The sequence below is a fragment of the Myotis yumanensis genome, unplaced genomic scaffold (genome assembly GCF_028538775.1).
Source record: "Myotis yumanensis isolate MYYU_CA2020_CCGP unplaced genomic scaffold, mMyoYum1.0.hap1 SCAF_3, whole genome shotgun sequence".
Classification (NCBI taxonomy): Eukaryota; Metazoa; Chordata; class Mammalia; order Chiroptera; family Vespertilionidae; genus Myotis; species Myotis yumanensis.
Window position 1 is genome coordinate 163187068 of NW_027223754.1, and position 15809 is coordinate 163202876.

Here is a 15809-nt window from a genome sequence, read left to right on the forward strand (position 1 = left end):
AAATACTTTGGTATAATTTGGCTTTATTATATACTCTCCTGTTTTATAATCAAATAAAATATTTCATAAAATATATCATGCTAAAACATACCGGGGTGGCTCATGACAACAGTGTGAGGTGGTAGGAGCACCCAGGTTCACGAGGCCTGAGATTGACAAACTGGTTCTACTATTAGCAACTGGGTAACTTCAGGGAAGTTACTCACCTTCCCTGGGCTTCAGTTTCTTCATTGGAAACATGAGGATGATAACATAACCATCTCACAGGGTAGAGATAAAGAATGGAGCAAGGAATCGGGCACATAGCAGCAGACCTGCCATTTCCATACAAGACCTGGGGGAAGGCAGGCTGGGGAACTTACCTGTAAGCTGCACAGGCAAGCACTCACCTGGCTTTGCCCAGCTGGTATGTTTATTTGGGGGCTTGAGGAGCTGCACAGATGATGGGGGCAATGTCACCTCCTAGTGCAGTGGTTCTCAACCTTCTGGCCCTTTAAATACAGTTCCTCATGTTGTGACCCCAACCATAAAATTATTTTCGTTGCTACTTCATAACTGTAATGTTGCTACTGTTATGAATCGTCATGTAAATATCTGATATGCAGGATGGTCTTAGGCGACCCCTGTGAAGGGGTCGTTCGACCTCCAAAGGGGTCGCGACCCACAGGTTGAGAACTGCTATCCTAGTGCATTACAATGTCCAGTACCTTTCAACCCCCTTGTGGTCTCCTTGACTCAAATCACTCAGCTAGTCAGTGGCCATGACAGAACCACAGCCCAAGTCTTCTAACTTCCAGACCAGTGCTCTAGTTTCTACCCACCATCTTGTTCCTTCATACCTTAGCCCTTCCTCCTTCTACACAAATTCCAGTAACTACCACACAGCCCCTATTGTGGATAGGAAAACTGAGGAAAGAAAAGGTCAACTATGTGCATGGCTCAGGAGCTAGGACTAGAGGGGGGGAAACAGATGCCCTCGCCAGTGCTGTCCCACATTATGGAAAATTCCTAAGGGAGAAGGACAAGATTGTGCTACAGAAAGCTGGTTCCTAATCTGATGGAAGGCAGGACACAAGAGTAGTTATGAAACCACTGCCAGAAGGTCCAAGAGACAGCCTCCCAGAGACCTCGAGCTGGCATTGGGGTGAGATCTGGAGGGTTAATCTGAGAGGCCTTCCTGGAGGAAGAGGACATGGAGCACAGTGTGAAGGGGGAGACGGGACCCCGCGAGACTGGAGGGCTTTTTTGAATGCCCCTACATTTGCTCTTCCCTGGTTGCCATGGAAGGCACCAGGGCCAGTTGGAAAAAGTGGCCAAGGTCACCAGGCTGTAATGAATGCCAAGATTTCCTCTAAATCCAAGTCAGGCCCTTTAATAATAACAAACAGAACCCCTCTGTAACTACTTAATTACAAAATCAAACACGCTCGTTGTAAACAAATGCAAAACGTGAAAGAACTGCGTGATTTACGATGTGAGAGGCCGGTAATCCACTCCCAGAGGAGTCGAGTTTGGTAATCTTCTGGTGTCTGCTTCCAGATTTCTCTCCACGCCGCCAGATGCCATCTGGCGCGCCGGGCCTCCCGGGGGAGCCGGGACCGGAACGCCGGGCCGGAACTGAAAGGTCTGGGCCCCACTGCAGCGCCGGGGCCTCGGCCTCGGCCGTGTCCCACGCCACGTTCCCGGGGGCGGCTGCTCAGCCCCACGCCAGGCCGGGCTGGGCGGGCTGGAGCCGGGAAAGCCTCTACGTCACGAGGCTGACCCGAGGGAGCCCGCGCGCGGGGCTGTCTTCCATTACATCACCCGGCGGCGCTGAGCCGGCGCAGGGCAAACACCCGAGCAAACCATTGGTCGCCCTTCCAACCAATAGCACGAGGATATGCAAATAAGCCAGGAGCGCCCGCTTCCTTCGGGTCTGCTTTTAGCTGATGGATGACGCTGGGAGGACGGAGCGCTCTGGGATGCGGAAAGAAAGGGGTCCCCGAAATCCGTAAGGGGCTGATTTGGGATTGGCCAACCCAAATCTGGTCCAGCCAGTCCTGAAAGAAATGGAGTGTAATGAACTGAGCTGCCTTTGCAGTTAGACGCCGCATTTGGGAGATTCAGGTGAACCAAAGAAGTGGTGCAAAAATTATTTAGGTCAATTTAGGAGACGCAAGAAATAAGAAATAAAGAGATCCAGCCCTAGCCGGTTTGAGATACAGGAAGCTGGAACGTACTTTTTGTTTGTTTTTTAATATATTTTTATTGATTTCAAAGAGGAAGGGAAAGGGAGAGATAGAAACACCCATAAGAGAGGATCATTTATTGGCTGAGCCTCCTGCACGCCTCCTACTGGGGATTGAACCTGCAACCTGGTCATGTGCCCTTGACCAGAATCGAACCTGGGATCCTTCAGTCTGTAGGTTGGCGTTCTATCCACTGAGCCAAACCGGCTAGGGCTGGGATGTACTATGGAGAACAACTAGGCCAACCCTCTCACTGGGAACACAGCAAAGAACATATCAGACATAGCCCCTGTCCAGACTCACAGCCCACTAGGGGAGACTAATGTTAAACCCTCTTGCATTTAAATAAGTATTAAGTGCCATAAAGAGAAAACGAAATGCAGGATGCCAACGAGATGTTTAATGTGGAGCTGTCATTCAAAAGAGGGATGGTGAATAAGGGATGTTTCTCCAGGGAAATAATTTTTCAACTGAAGAATAATTGTCTGGTGGGGGCGGGGAGAAGAAACAGTATACTGGAAAGCCCCAGAGGTGGGAAAGAGCTTGATTCATGCAACAGCAGAATAGGCGAATGAGTAGTGGCCAGTGACTAAGGGGGTGTTGGAACATAAGGCTAGAGAGTGGTGCCAGGCCAAATCCTGCCAGGTCATGTGCCAGCCACTGGGCTAAACGTTTTCCTTGCTTTGCCTCTTATCTTTTTTTCAACAGCCCTATAAGGTAGGTTTATACTGAGGGAGCTGAGGCTCCAAGAGGTTAAATAACATGCCTGGTATCACACAGCTGAGAAATAAAGCATGGATTTGTATCCCGGTCCATGTGACCTCAAAGATTGGAGTCTGAGGTTCAGAGAGGTGAAGTAATTTGCCCCATTTCTCATGGCTTGCAACAGAGTTGGGGCCCCCAGAGAGGCCTGCAGATTATTCACTGGGCTGTGAAAAGAGCGCTCATGAAAAGGGTGAGAGACAGGAAGGCGCAGAGAGAGAAAGGGTCCCGCCTTGTGCAAGCCTTGAGGTTTGCTAGAACTTGGGGTTTGCTGAAGTGGAAAGAGGTAGAAGTTTATAAGCATCTGACTCTAGGGGATTGCTGCTGGCCAGCAGCTCCTGCCCTAAAGTGGTGGGGCTTGGCCAACCCAGACAGCCTGGATTAGCTGGATCTTTTGTGCTGTGCCAGTTGCCAAGCAACACCATCCTCCTGAACTCTCACCACCGGGAACAGCTCTGGTTACTTGTGACAACTCCCAGGGGAACACCTGGAGAGACCTGGAGGCAGGCAGGAGGCCAGAGAGAGGCCAAGTCCTTCCCCTTACAGGTTTATCGGGCAGTGGGATGGGTATCCCTTAGCTCTCTGTGTGCCTTTGAACCCGTCTCCCCTGTGCCTGCACTGTGGGCTCAGAAGCCCGGGGCCCATAGACACACAAGGACAGTGGCAAAGGCATGGGCAGAACCTTGGCACAGGCGGGCCCTTCCAGGGAGTTCGGCTGCAGAAGATTGGAAGGAAATCCTGCCTCCACATCTGAGGCCCAGGAAGAGTAGCGTGTGTCTGTGTGGGGCCATCCAATCGTCCATGGAGCAGGGAATGTCATCAGGAAGGCGGACAACTCGTCTGCCTTCCATTGCTCTTCTGTAAAATGTCCAACTGGGGATGGGGGATCTTACCTGCCATAGAGCCATAGAGTAAACAGGCCCTAACTCCCTGGCTGTGCCTATTCCACTGAAGGACTGGGAGGGGATTTAATTGTTAGGTAATTTAATTTTTTTAATCTTTTTTTCTTTTTTAAATAAATTTTTATTTTTGAAAGTATTACATATGTCCCCCTTCCCCCTCTCCCCCCATTGACCCCTTCCAGCCTGCCCCCGCCCCCCACCCCAGGCCTTCAGCACCCTATTGTCTGTGTCCATGGGCCATGCATATATGCATACAAGGTCTTTGGTTGATTACCTCCCACCCACCCACCCTCCCCCACTTTCCTTCCCAGATTCCACATTCTGTTCCATGCTTCCATGTCTCTGGATCCACTCCATTCATCAGTTTATTTTGTTACTTAGATTCCACATATGAGTGAGATCATGTGATACTTGTCTTTCTCTGATTGACTTATTTCACTTAGCATGCTACTCTCCAGGTCCCTCCATGCTTTCTCAAAGGGTAAAAGATCCTTCTTTTTTACTGCTGCATAGTATTCCATGGTGTAAATGTACCACAGCTTTTTTATCCACTCATCTACTGATGGGCACTTGGGCTGTTTCCAGATCTTAGCTACTGTAAATTGTGCTGCTATGAACATAGGAGTGCATACATTCTTTCTGATTGGTGCTTTGGGTCTCTTAGGATATATTCCTAGACGTGGGATCACTGAGTCAGTTCCATATTTAATTTTTTGAGGAAACTCCATACTGTTTTCCATAAAGGTTGCACCAGTCTGCATTCCCACCAGCAGTGTACTAGGGTTCCCTTTTCTCCACAGTCTTGCCAGCACCTGTAATTTGTTGATTTATTGATGGTAGCCATTCTGACAGGTATGAAGTGATATCTCATTGTTGTTTTAATTTGCATTTCTCTAATGATCAGTGACTTTGAACATTTTTTCGTATGTCTTTTGGCCATCTGTATGTCCTCTTTGGAGAAGTGTTTATTTAGGTCCTTTGCCCATTTAAAAAAATATATTTTTATTGATTTCAGAGAGGAAGGGAGAGGGAGAGAGAGATAGAAACATCAATGATGAGGGAGAATCATTGCTTGGCTGCCTCCCACACGCCCCCCACTGGGGGTTGAGCCCACAACCCGGTCATGTGCCCCCAACCAGAATCGAACTCGGACCCTTCAGTCCACAGGCCAATGCTCTATCCACTGAGCCAAATCAGCTAGGGCTGCCCGTTTTTAAATTGGATTGTTTGTCTTCCTTTTGTTAAGTTGTATGAATTCCTTATATATTTTGGATATTAACCCTTTATCTGATGTATCATTGTCAAATATGTTCTCTCACGCAGTGGGCTCCCTTTTCATTTTGTTGACAGTTTCTTTTGCTGTGCAGGAGGTTTTTATTTTGATGTAGTTCCATTTGTTTATTTTCTCCTTAGTTACATTTGCCCTAAAAATGCTTTTATTGATTTTTTTTTTAAGAGGGAGGAAGGGAAAGGGATAGAAACATAGACTTAGAAACATTGATGAGAGAGAAACATCATTGATTGTCTGCCTCCTGGACACCCCCTACTGGTAATTGAGCACACAACCCAGGCATGTGCCCTGACTGGGAATGGAACCAGGGACCTCTTGGATCCTGAGTTGACGCTCAACCACTGAGCCAGATCAGCCAGGCATAACTGTTAAGGTAATTTAAAGCATTATTTTATATTTTTAGGAAGGGGATTTTTGTGAGTGGGGTGTTGTTGTTGTTGGGGTGTGTGTGTGTGTATGTGTTTGCACTAGGTATCTTAAAGGCACAAAATTGGTATGGTCATAATCATAATTCTTAACATGTAATCACCATGTGCTGGGAGAACACCCTCCCATGCCCGGTGGTCTGCTCAGGTGCTCTCCAGTTGTGGGAGGGGTGTGTGCCAGGAGTCTGGAGGAGGCATCAGAGTGTGTGGGTACCTCCTTGGATCCAGGGGCCACGAGTGAGGTGACAGAGTGGGCTGCAACATGAGAGGTGTGGGCACGGTAGCGGAGTGCAGCCCTGGCGTAATGGAGCCTGCAGCCTCCAGGGCCCCCAGCACACCCCCAATTTCTCAGGCTCCTCGCGCTCTCTGTGGGGTGCTTAGCAGAGAACCCAGAGGAGCCGAGCTCCCAGCTCTCCCTGGTGCTGGCTGCAGAGACCCCGGTGCACCTTTCCTGGGCAAGGCCTGGGTTCCTAGCACCCAGGGCAGCTGCCATGGGTGCGGGGTGGCTGTGAGCTGCCTCGGCCACTCGGGCTTGGGAGTGGGATGACCCCTCAGACACTCGCACCATAAATGTCCAGACACAGACAGGCCAGGGAGGGCCGGGTAACCTGAGCTGCTGGCAGGCCCTCGGGTCACTTCAGACGCGATCAGCTGATGCTCCCATGCTCCCATTCATCATGCCCCCCGCCAGCCCAGCACTGCCACGGCTATTTCCAGTCTCGGGAATGAAGCAGCTTATGTAACAGGCTGGAAGGCAGGGGCTGGATTAGGGGCACTGTGGCAAGGGATGGGGCCGCTCCCATCTCCCACATCGGCCAGGCCCTCAGAGCCCTGTTCTACCGGTGGAGACGTGGGGGAGGGGAGGGGGAGCCCACACACCGGGTGGAATCACTGCCACAGCCTGGTGTCTGCCAGCCCCTCCTCTCTCCCAACCTGGCCCAGAAGATGGCCCAGCCTCCTTCTCCCAGGAATTGGAGGCCACCGAGTAGCTTCTCCTTTGCCCAGGCAACCCTGCACAGCCTCTGCCTCTCTCCCTGCCCTGACCCTCAGAGGAGGAGGCACTGTGTCTGCTGCTGGCCCCTCTGGGAGAAGCCTGTGCCCACCTCTGCTGCCCCTTTCTGACTCCAGCAGGGACTGAGGGGCTTCACCAGGTGGTTAAGCGGGCATCAACAACACTTACTCCCGTGTGGCTTTCGGCAGGCTCTGTACCTGCTGAGCCTCCGTTTCCATCTGGAAAACGGGACAATATCTTCTTTGCAGTGTGGCTGTGCCCACGAGGGTCTGAGAGCCCATTCCAGGAGGCGGGATGCAGGGTTTGAACCTCAGCCCTGTCTGTGAGCCGTGGGCAGGGCATTCACGCTCTCGGTGCCTCAGTTTCCTCGTGTGTAGGTGGAGCCAGTGATGCCACCGAGCTCCCTGAACTGTGAGAGTCCCGAGTCTCCATGCATATCACTGACCCAGCGCCTGGCACGGGGAGTGCCCCTAAGTGTGGGTATAATTAGACAATGTTTGGAGACCATGTGCCTCAGCCTTGGCTCCCAATAAGCTCTTGGTGAAAGGTGGACGTTATTTTTAACTTCTTTCTCCTTCCCTATCTTAATCCTCTTTGTAAACCCACCTTCATTTAGCGGTGCAATTCCTTTTAAGTGCCCTCTAAGCTCGCCTCTGCTGTTGTTAATCTGCTGCCACTACCAATAAAGGCCTGTATAAATCACATTTGCCTGGTGTTTACATTCACAGGATATTTCACATGCCCTCCCGCCTGGGCCTCACAGCAGACCTGTGCCCGCAGCGCAGCAGCTCGTGTCCTTGCTCTCATGTCGTGGAGCCGGGACAGGGTGGGAGTGTCCGGAGCATCAGGCTGAGGGGCGTGCCCAGGACAGCGGTCAGGGTATTCCGACCTCGGCCACGGGAGCAGGAGGCCCGGAGGATGTGACCAGGGCATGCCAGCTCTGCGTTGCCAGGGCAGATTAGCGCGGGGGGCCCTCCTGCTTCCGGGCCCAGCCAGACTGCGCGCCCACAGAGTGGGAGGAGAGAGGCCTGTGGGGTTTATAAATATCTCCCATCCCAGCACCAGCCCAGGAGACCCCAAATGCTGTGGGGTGGTGCCCTCTACTGGATAGAAAGGGCCTCTACTGGGCCGCTGCCTCTGAAGGGAGAACGGGGAGAGCTGGGTTTGTTCATATTCATGCAAAAATCTTTCCCCGGCCAGGCGGTCTTCTAGGAACCATAGAGATGAAAGTAGGGGGGGGCTCAGAAAGTCCCTACTTCTTCCATGGTGATCCATGGGGCGAGGGGGGGGAAACTATAGATAAAACATATATCATGTAATGCCATGTAACAAGAAGTGCCATGAAGGAAAAATAGAGCAGGTGAGTGACTAAGGAATGATGAAGGATGCTAACTACACAGGAATGTAGGTAGGACCCCAGGTAAGTGAGGGAAAGGACTCTTATCTGGGGATGGCAGAGGATGGGTTGGAGGGCGCTGAGAAGGGGAAATTCTGGGTGCCCTGGAGGAATAAAGGGACCCATGTGACAGAGAGCAGGGCTGGGGAGAGAGTCAGTTCAGGGATGGAGGTTGCTCCCTTTCTTACTGTGGGGGTGCAAAAAGTAATTTTCATTTAAAAAAATATATATTTTATTGATTTTTTTACAGAGGCAGGGAGAGGGATAGAGAGTTAGAAACATTGATCAGCTGCCTCCTGCACACTCCCCACTGGGGATGTGCCCGTAACCAAGGTACATGCCCTTGACGGGAGTCGAACCTGGGACCCTTGAGTCTGCAGGCCGATGCTCTATCCACTGAGCCAAACTGGTTAGGGCCAAAAAGTAATTTTCCTCCCACCTTCTAAGTTCTTCTACTGAACTAATAATCAAATCAACATGAGGTAGGTTAACAGGAGAAAACTGTCCCACATTTTTTTTATAAATAATTTTTTAATAAAGCATCCAGCACACAAAGATAACTGAATCCAACATTTATCAGGGATGTACAGGCCAGCGGTGCTCTGAGGCCTAGGAGACCGGAAGATGCATCGGGCAGTCAAGGTTTATGCCATTTGGGACAAAGGAGAAGGGAACGCTGTCTGGGACTTCAAAGGGAAAGCAGGCGGTTCACAGGGAGATGAGAAAGCGCTAACAGTTGGTAAACAGATTCTTGCTGGGCCATCAGAAACAATGGGCCCAGAGGGGAGTCCAGCCAGCGGGCCTTGCCCCTCTCCCTGTCTGCCCCACGGAGTTCATATCGGGATGGTAAGGGGATGCTCCCGTCCTTTAAGCAGGTTTTTCTACCTGAATTTATTTAGGGGGAGGGAAAGGGGGGGGGGGACAAATTTCCTTGTGTCTCTTGTTTCTTTTTTAATTCATTATTTTCCAATTACAATGGACATATATTACATTACTTTCAGGTGAACAACATAGTGATTAGACATTGATATAACTTACAAAGTGATTACTCTGATAAGTCTAGTACCCGTCTGACACCATCTTTTCTTTCTTAATGACAAGCTTAACATCAATACCTCAAAGGCATATTTTAGGGTGGCAAACTGTGGGCCCCTTCATTACCGTTATGGCACCCATAGAAGAAGAGGCAATCCTGTGGCTGAGAAGAGTCCTGCTCAGAGTGCAAGCACATTAGCATCCACTAACAAGGCCTGAGCCTGAGCCGGCTCCGTCCAGGCATTAGCACGGCCTGAGCAGGGGGGATTCCTGGCATCACCACCGTTTTGCAGAGGAGGGAACTGAGGCTGTGAAAGGTAGAGGCTGTGTGGTTTGCCCAAGGACAGGAAGGTAAAGTCACAGAGCAGGGACCCAACTCTGGGTCCGTCTGACTCCAGAATCCAGGCTTTTAATCACGAAGTGTGCACTTGGAGAGGGGGAAAGGCAGGGCACAAAACAGCAAAGAGGGAGGCAATAAATCAGAAGGGGATGCCCTCGGGGATGAATTATGCCCTCTCTCCACTATGGGCCAGGGCCGGGGAACGATCATTTACTCCCGGAAGGCGGAAGAGAACGCCCTTAGTATTTACCACCACCTCACCCGGCGCCCAGACACTCCCTGGGGCTTACAAACTGCCTCCCTTCGCTGTCCTGCGCTAGGTCTTCGCGACTGCCTTCCACTGGGGACTGTGAGAGCTTGCAGTAGAGCTGGAACCAGGACCGAGCTCTATACATGGCGAGTCCTCCGGGAGTCCGGTCAGGGGAAGAAGAAGGATAGCAGCCCAAGAAGTCAGGAAAGGTCTGAAACCAGGCAACCCAGAGGGCAAGGCAAGGACGCCACGGCGACGACGAGATGAGCAGTTCGCGAGTCTTCCCAGCAGAGGGCGACACCTCCCCAGAGCTCCGCGACCCTGTGGGGAGACCCTGGAAGCCAGGAGGAGCTTGGGGTTCCTCGCCCCAATTCTGAAAGTCGGGGCGTGGGGATGTGGTGGAGCAAGGGAGGGAGGGAGGGCCCGCAGGAGAGGTTGCCCGGCGGGGACCGTGGTGTCTGCTGGGGCGCCGCGGCTGCGGCCTGCAGAGCGAGCTGGAGGTGCTGGTAGGTGTGGGCGCCGAGCAGGTCCCGGCGGGGGCGGCGGGGTGCAGATGTCTGTGGGACTTCCTGAAGCGGGAGGATTTGCTGCTGCGGAGAGGCGGTTACTCACTCGGGCTTTACCACCTGCTCCCCTCCTGGCTCCCAACCACCACCCGGAGTCCTCATTTCCACCCCCGCCCCAGCTGAAGGCAGCTGCGCCCCCAGGCTGGAACCTGCCTCTGCAGTGTCAGCCCTCAGCCTCAGATTGGGCGAGGGTGGGAGGGGGTGCCGAGCCGACTCCAGCTCAAGGGGCTGCGCCCCTCAGCACCCCCAGTCTGATCTCCCCCTGCTGACCCCCCAAATCTGGTCTAGACATGAACCCCTGCTCAGCCCAGCCTCCTCTCCCCTCCCCTCCCCTCCCCCTAGAGCATCAGCTACCCCGCAAGTCCTGGGTGCCTGGGTTGTGTCCTGACCCCTGACTCCAACCAAGGTGGGGGCATGGATGTGTCTGAGGGGATCTCCTTGCGCTTCAGGAGCTCCCAGTCTGTGGGGGTGATGGCCACCACACAGCCCAACGCTGACACTGCAACCCAAAAGTGGGTTCTGTGTCAGTGTGGGCACCGGTCCTCAGCTCCCCGAGGATGAGATGACAAGGGTACGGATGTCAACCTCAGCAGAGCCTGAGTTCTGGCAGTATTTGGAGTCCAGAGCTCTCTAGAATAATCTTCATTCCACTTCCAGTCCATAAATCCTTATGGAGCATCTGGGGTGTTTTTATTTTATTTTTATGTTTATTTGATTTGAAAGAGAGAGGAAGGGAGAGGGAAAGAGAGAGAGAAAAACGTTGACTGGTTGCCTCCCATACGCACCCAGACCCGAGATCGAACCCACAACCTGGGTATGTGCCCTGACTGGGAATCGAACCTGCAACCTTTCAGTGCATGGTACCACGTTCCAACTAACTGAACCACACTGGCCAGGCCTGGGGTGTTTTAAAAAACACCAATGCTCCAACCCACCTCCGAACTCCCGAATCAATCTTAAGGGGGGGATGGGCCCCACCTACTGTTCAATGTCTATAGTTGGTAATCACACGTCTTGCATTCACTTAACCAGAGACCAGCTTCCCCAGAAATAGTAGGGTTTGAGCCAGGCCCTCGATCAGAGTGAGATTTAGAGAGAGCTGCAAGTGGGACGTCGGTTGCCTGTCACCCTGGGGGCTGGGGGAGGTTGCTGAATGGACCCGGCCAGCTGCGAGGGGAGCTGTTAAGTGACTCTGTAGGGTAGCAGCAGGGAAAGAGGCCCAGAGGGGCAGGATTTGCATAATTTTTACTTTTGACATAGATTTGTTCTCTACTGAAAGGCTAAACTCCAAGAATAGAAAATTCACTGAGGTGTGGGGGGTGGAGGGGGGGTTCCCTTATAGCAAAAATTCTTGTCTTGCAGTTTTGCAAGTGTGCTTCCTCCCTCGCCCCGTGCCCCGGTCCGCGAGACTTCAGACCGTAGGGAGTCCCACACGGAGAAGGCTGAAATGAATTAAGTTTGACAACGGAAGTTCTGAACTCAGTTCATTCAGACTTAACTGCCTGCAGGAAGTGTTTGCCCACTCGATGCCAGCACGGCCAGGTGTCAGAGAGCTGGGTTCAGGGGAGGCTCCGCTTTCTGCGTGTGGGGCAGGGCTAAGGAAGGCAGAAGAGGTGGGCTCTTCCCGACACCCTGCTTCTGGGGACTCGGGTCTGTGAGGTCAGAGCTGAGAGGGGTGCAGTGTTCTGAGGTCACCACCAGGGGTCAGACCACCTGCTCTCCTGACCAGCGACTGTCTCAGTTCCTGGCTATTTTCTTCTATTGAGAAAGCCTCCTGGGTCCCTCGCCCTTTCACAGCCCCGTCCCTTTCTCTCTCACTTCTTGTGGCCCATCACTCCCTCCGTTAGGTCACCCCCTCAACCCGTCAGTGCAGGACCAGGCGGCCTGCCAACGACACAGCCTGACGTTTCTCTTGACCCCTGGGGAGTCCCACAGCCTCTCAGTTCCCCAACTTCACTAGCGACTGACTGGTGAGCAGAAAGTGCCGTCCGCTGTCTCACCTCTTCTCCTCCCACCGCCATTCAGCTCAAGTTCCCCGGTTTTGTCTGTGGGTCGCTCCTGACACGTGTTCTTATGTGGGCCAACAAATCTCCTGGCCAAGCCCAGCCCCTTCTGTGGCCCCTGGAACCCCTTCCCAAGAGCTCCCGCCTTTGTGGGAATGTTCTCAGCTCACCCCAGCATAGCACCCACATCTGTGGGACCTTGATCCCTCTGGGCCCGATCTCCTCCTTTTGTTATCTGGCACATCTCAGACCCTGCTCCTCCAGGTCCAACCTTTTTTTTTTTTTTTAAATATATTTTATTGATTTTTTACAGAGAGGAAGGGAGAGGGATAGAGAGCTAGAAACATCGATGAGAGAGAAACATCAACCAGCTGCCTCCTGCACACCTCCCACTGGGGATGTGCCCGCAACCAAGGTACATGCCCTTGGCCGGAATCGAACCTGGGACCTTTCAGTCTGCAGGCCCACGCTCTATCCACTGAGCCAAACTGGTTTGGCAAGTCCCACCTTTTATACACACTCCACACTCCCACCTTCCCCCCCAAAAGGGAGTCCCACAACGTTAAAGATGAAGCTCCTCTAAACAGTCCTTCCCCACTCTGACCCTGTCCTCACACCTGCTCCAAGAAGCCTTCCCCTCCCCAATCCAGGATCTAGAGCAGTGGTTCTCAACCTTGGCTGCACATTAGAATCACCTGGGAATCTTTTTAAAATCCTGATTTCTGGGCCTCATTCTCCGGAAATTCTGTTTCTTTGTTATGGGGTGGGGCCACAACATTAGTAACAAAGAAACAGAATTTCCGGAGGATGAGGCCCAGAAATCAGGATTTTAAAAAGATTCCCAGGTGATTCTAATGTGCAGCCAAGGTTGGGAACCACTGATCCAGAGACAAACAGATATGAGTGAATGCGGCTCTGCCAGGCACCAGCTGAGCTCCCTTAACCTCTCTAATTCTGTGTCTTCATCTGTAAAACGGGGCCCTGGTACCTGGCTCAGCTGTGCTGTGAGGCTGAGTCGGGTGATGGACGTGGAAGTGCTTGGTACAGTGCTGGGTCCACAGAGGTGCTGGGGAGATACTCGCCGTCCTTTCCTTAAGGTCCAGCTCCATTCCCACTGTGTTCGCCCCCCCCCCCCCCCCCCCCCCCGCCCTGCTGATGGGAACTGCCTTGTCTGTGTGCACTGCTGCTTCTGATCCCCTGACTGGCCCAGGCAGAGGGGGAGAAGCCAGGGACTCGGGGCATGGCAGCCACCATGCTGAGGAGATGGGGCCCAGGTGGTGCTGCGTAGGGACCTCAGACCAGAGCTCCGTCTGCAGGGCTGTGTCCTCACTCTACCATGCCCGAGACCTGGAGTGGTGCCCACCCTCCTCCTCCTCTCTGGAATTATTGGGGCTCCCTTTGGCCTTGATGGGGAAGGGCTCCCCTAGAGTCCTCTGAGGCTCTGAGAGGACCAGAAGGGTGGTTGGAGGTGAAGGAGGGGAGGCAGGGCAGGGGGAATACCGACCACACGATATTGTGAGTCCCTGCTCCTTTCCCACCCACACCCATCCCTCCCCCCAACACCATTCCTGGGTTAATTTTTAGCATCACAGCTCACACATTAGTCACTCCGTCACCCACCTACACGGCAGGAGACTGCTGTGCTGGTGCCGTCATCCCATCAGCTGAGAAGTGGGATCCAGCCCCGCCCTATGCACCTTCTCCCCCTCCTTGGGGTACACAGGGCTAGTCAGGAGCCCCCGTCAGCCTGGGCAAGGAGTCCCCACATCTCTCCCAAGAGGGGAAGAACCAGCTGGTAGGAAAGTGGCTCAGCATCTATTCCGGGAGGAGAATGCCAGGGAGGCCGTGTAGTCCCCGCCCCCAGTAAGGTGGCAGCTATGCCCAGGCAAATGGTCTCCTGGCAGCCCAGCGTCTGGAAACAAAGGTGAGAGGGCCCCTCCCCTAGACCTGAGCCCCTGGGAGCCTCTGTTTGTCATCACAGCAGAGCAGCTGTTCAAACAGGGAGCTTGGGGAAGCTCCATTTTCTTAATCAAATGTCCCCCCTCCCTTGGACCAGGGAGGGCAGGGCCGCCAGGTGCAGGTGCCTTGTCTGGAGCTGACACCCAGCCCCCAAGGGATTGCGTGAAAGGGGCCCACAGATGCCAACTACTGGCGGAGCAGGGGCGGGCTCCTCCCCCACCCAGGGCTGAGAGGCGGGAGGCAGTGGTCAACTCTATACAGGGCTGGCCCCAAGGAGGCATTCCCATTTATTGATCACCTACTGTGTGCCAGGCTGTGTTAGGCCCTGGAGGTACAAGGTAAACAAGGCAAAGTTTCCTGCCTTAGGCAGGCAAAAGGCAGATGCAAAAGAAGTCAGTAAAATTACCAATTGGTAGCCCTGGCCGATGTGGCTCAGTAGGTTGAGCTTCGTCCTGTGCACCGAAGGCTCACGGGTTCGATTCCTGGTCAGGCACATACCCAGGTTGTGGGTTCAATCCCGTTGGGGTGTGTGTATCTGAGGCAGCCAATCGATGTTTCTCTCTCTCCTTCTCCCTTCCTTTCTCTAAAATCAATAAAAACCTATTTTTTAAAAATTACCAATTGGTAGTAAATGCTGTAAAGAAAATGGAGCGGGGGGGGGGGGGGGGGAGCTCAAAATAAAGAATAATGGAGACAGGGAACTGCTTCTGGTCAGGGAAACCTCTCTGAGGAGGTAATGTTTAAGCTGAGAACTGAAGATGGAGGAATCAGCCTTGGAAGAAAGAGAATTCCAGGCAGAGAGAACAGCATGGACAAAGGCCAGAGGCAGAAAAGAAGCTGGCATATTTGAGGAACAGGACTAGAAAGAGCAGAGTGGCTTAAATATAAGTGACGTGGAAGGAGAAACAATTTGAGTTTGAAGAAAGAGGCAGGGGCCAGATCAGGGGTGGGCAAACTTTTTGACTCGAGGGCCACAATGGGTTCTTAAACTGGACCGGAGGGCCGGAACAAAAGCATGGATGGAGTGTTTGTGTGAACTAATATAAATTCAAAGTAAACATCATTACATAAAAGGGTACGGACTTTTTTTTTTTTTTAGTTTTATTCATTTCAAACGGGCCGGATCTGGCCCGCGGGCCGTAGTTTGCCCACGGCTGGGCCAGATCCTGGAGGGCTGGCTTCGTGCAGGTTGCACACGGCGCAAGGGCTCTCGATGTGAAGTGGTTGGGCCAGTGTGGCTGCTGTCAACCCAGAGGGAGGGAGGCCTTTTTATAATTTGTCTGCCCAGAGGGACGTGTTATGGAAAACAGTTTACATCTTATTCTTTTATTCCACGGGAAGCCATAATGAGTTTTAAGCCGAGAAGGGTTATGATCTGATTTCCTTTTTGGAAAGCTTGCTGTGTGAAGGGATGGTCCAGGGATAAGAAAGGAAGGAGGGAGGCCGTTCAGGAGGCAAGGGCAGTGGTACAGGAAGGAGGGAGGCCAGGCAAAACACAAAGCCCATAAAAATCCAGACAATTTCAGGTGGTGACGAGTAATATGATGGAAATAAAACAGGACTCCTTCACGTCAAAGGGTCTGACTGTATTTCAGACTGGGCAGCAAGAACTTTGGGAGGCAGAGTTGACAGCCGAAGGG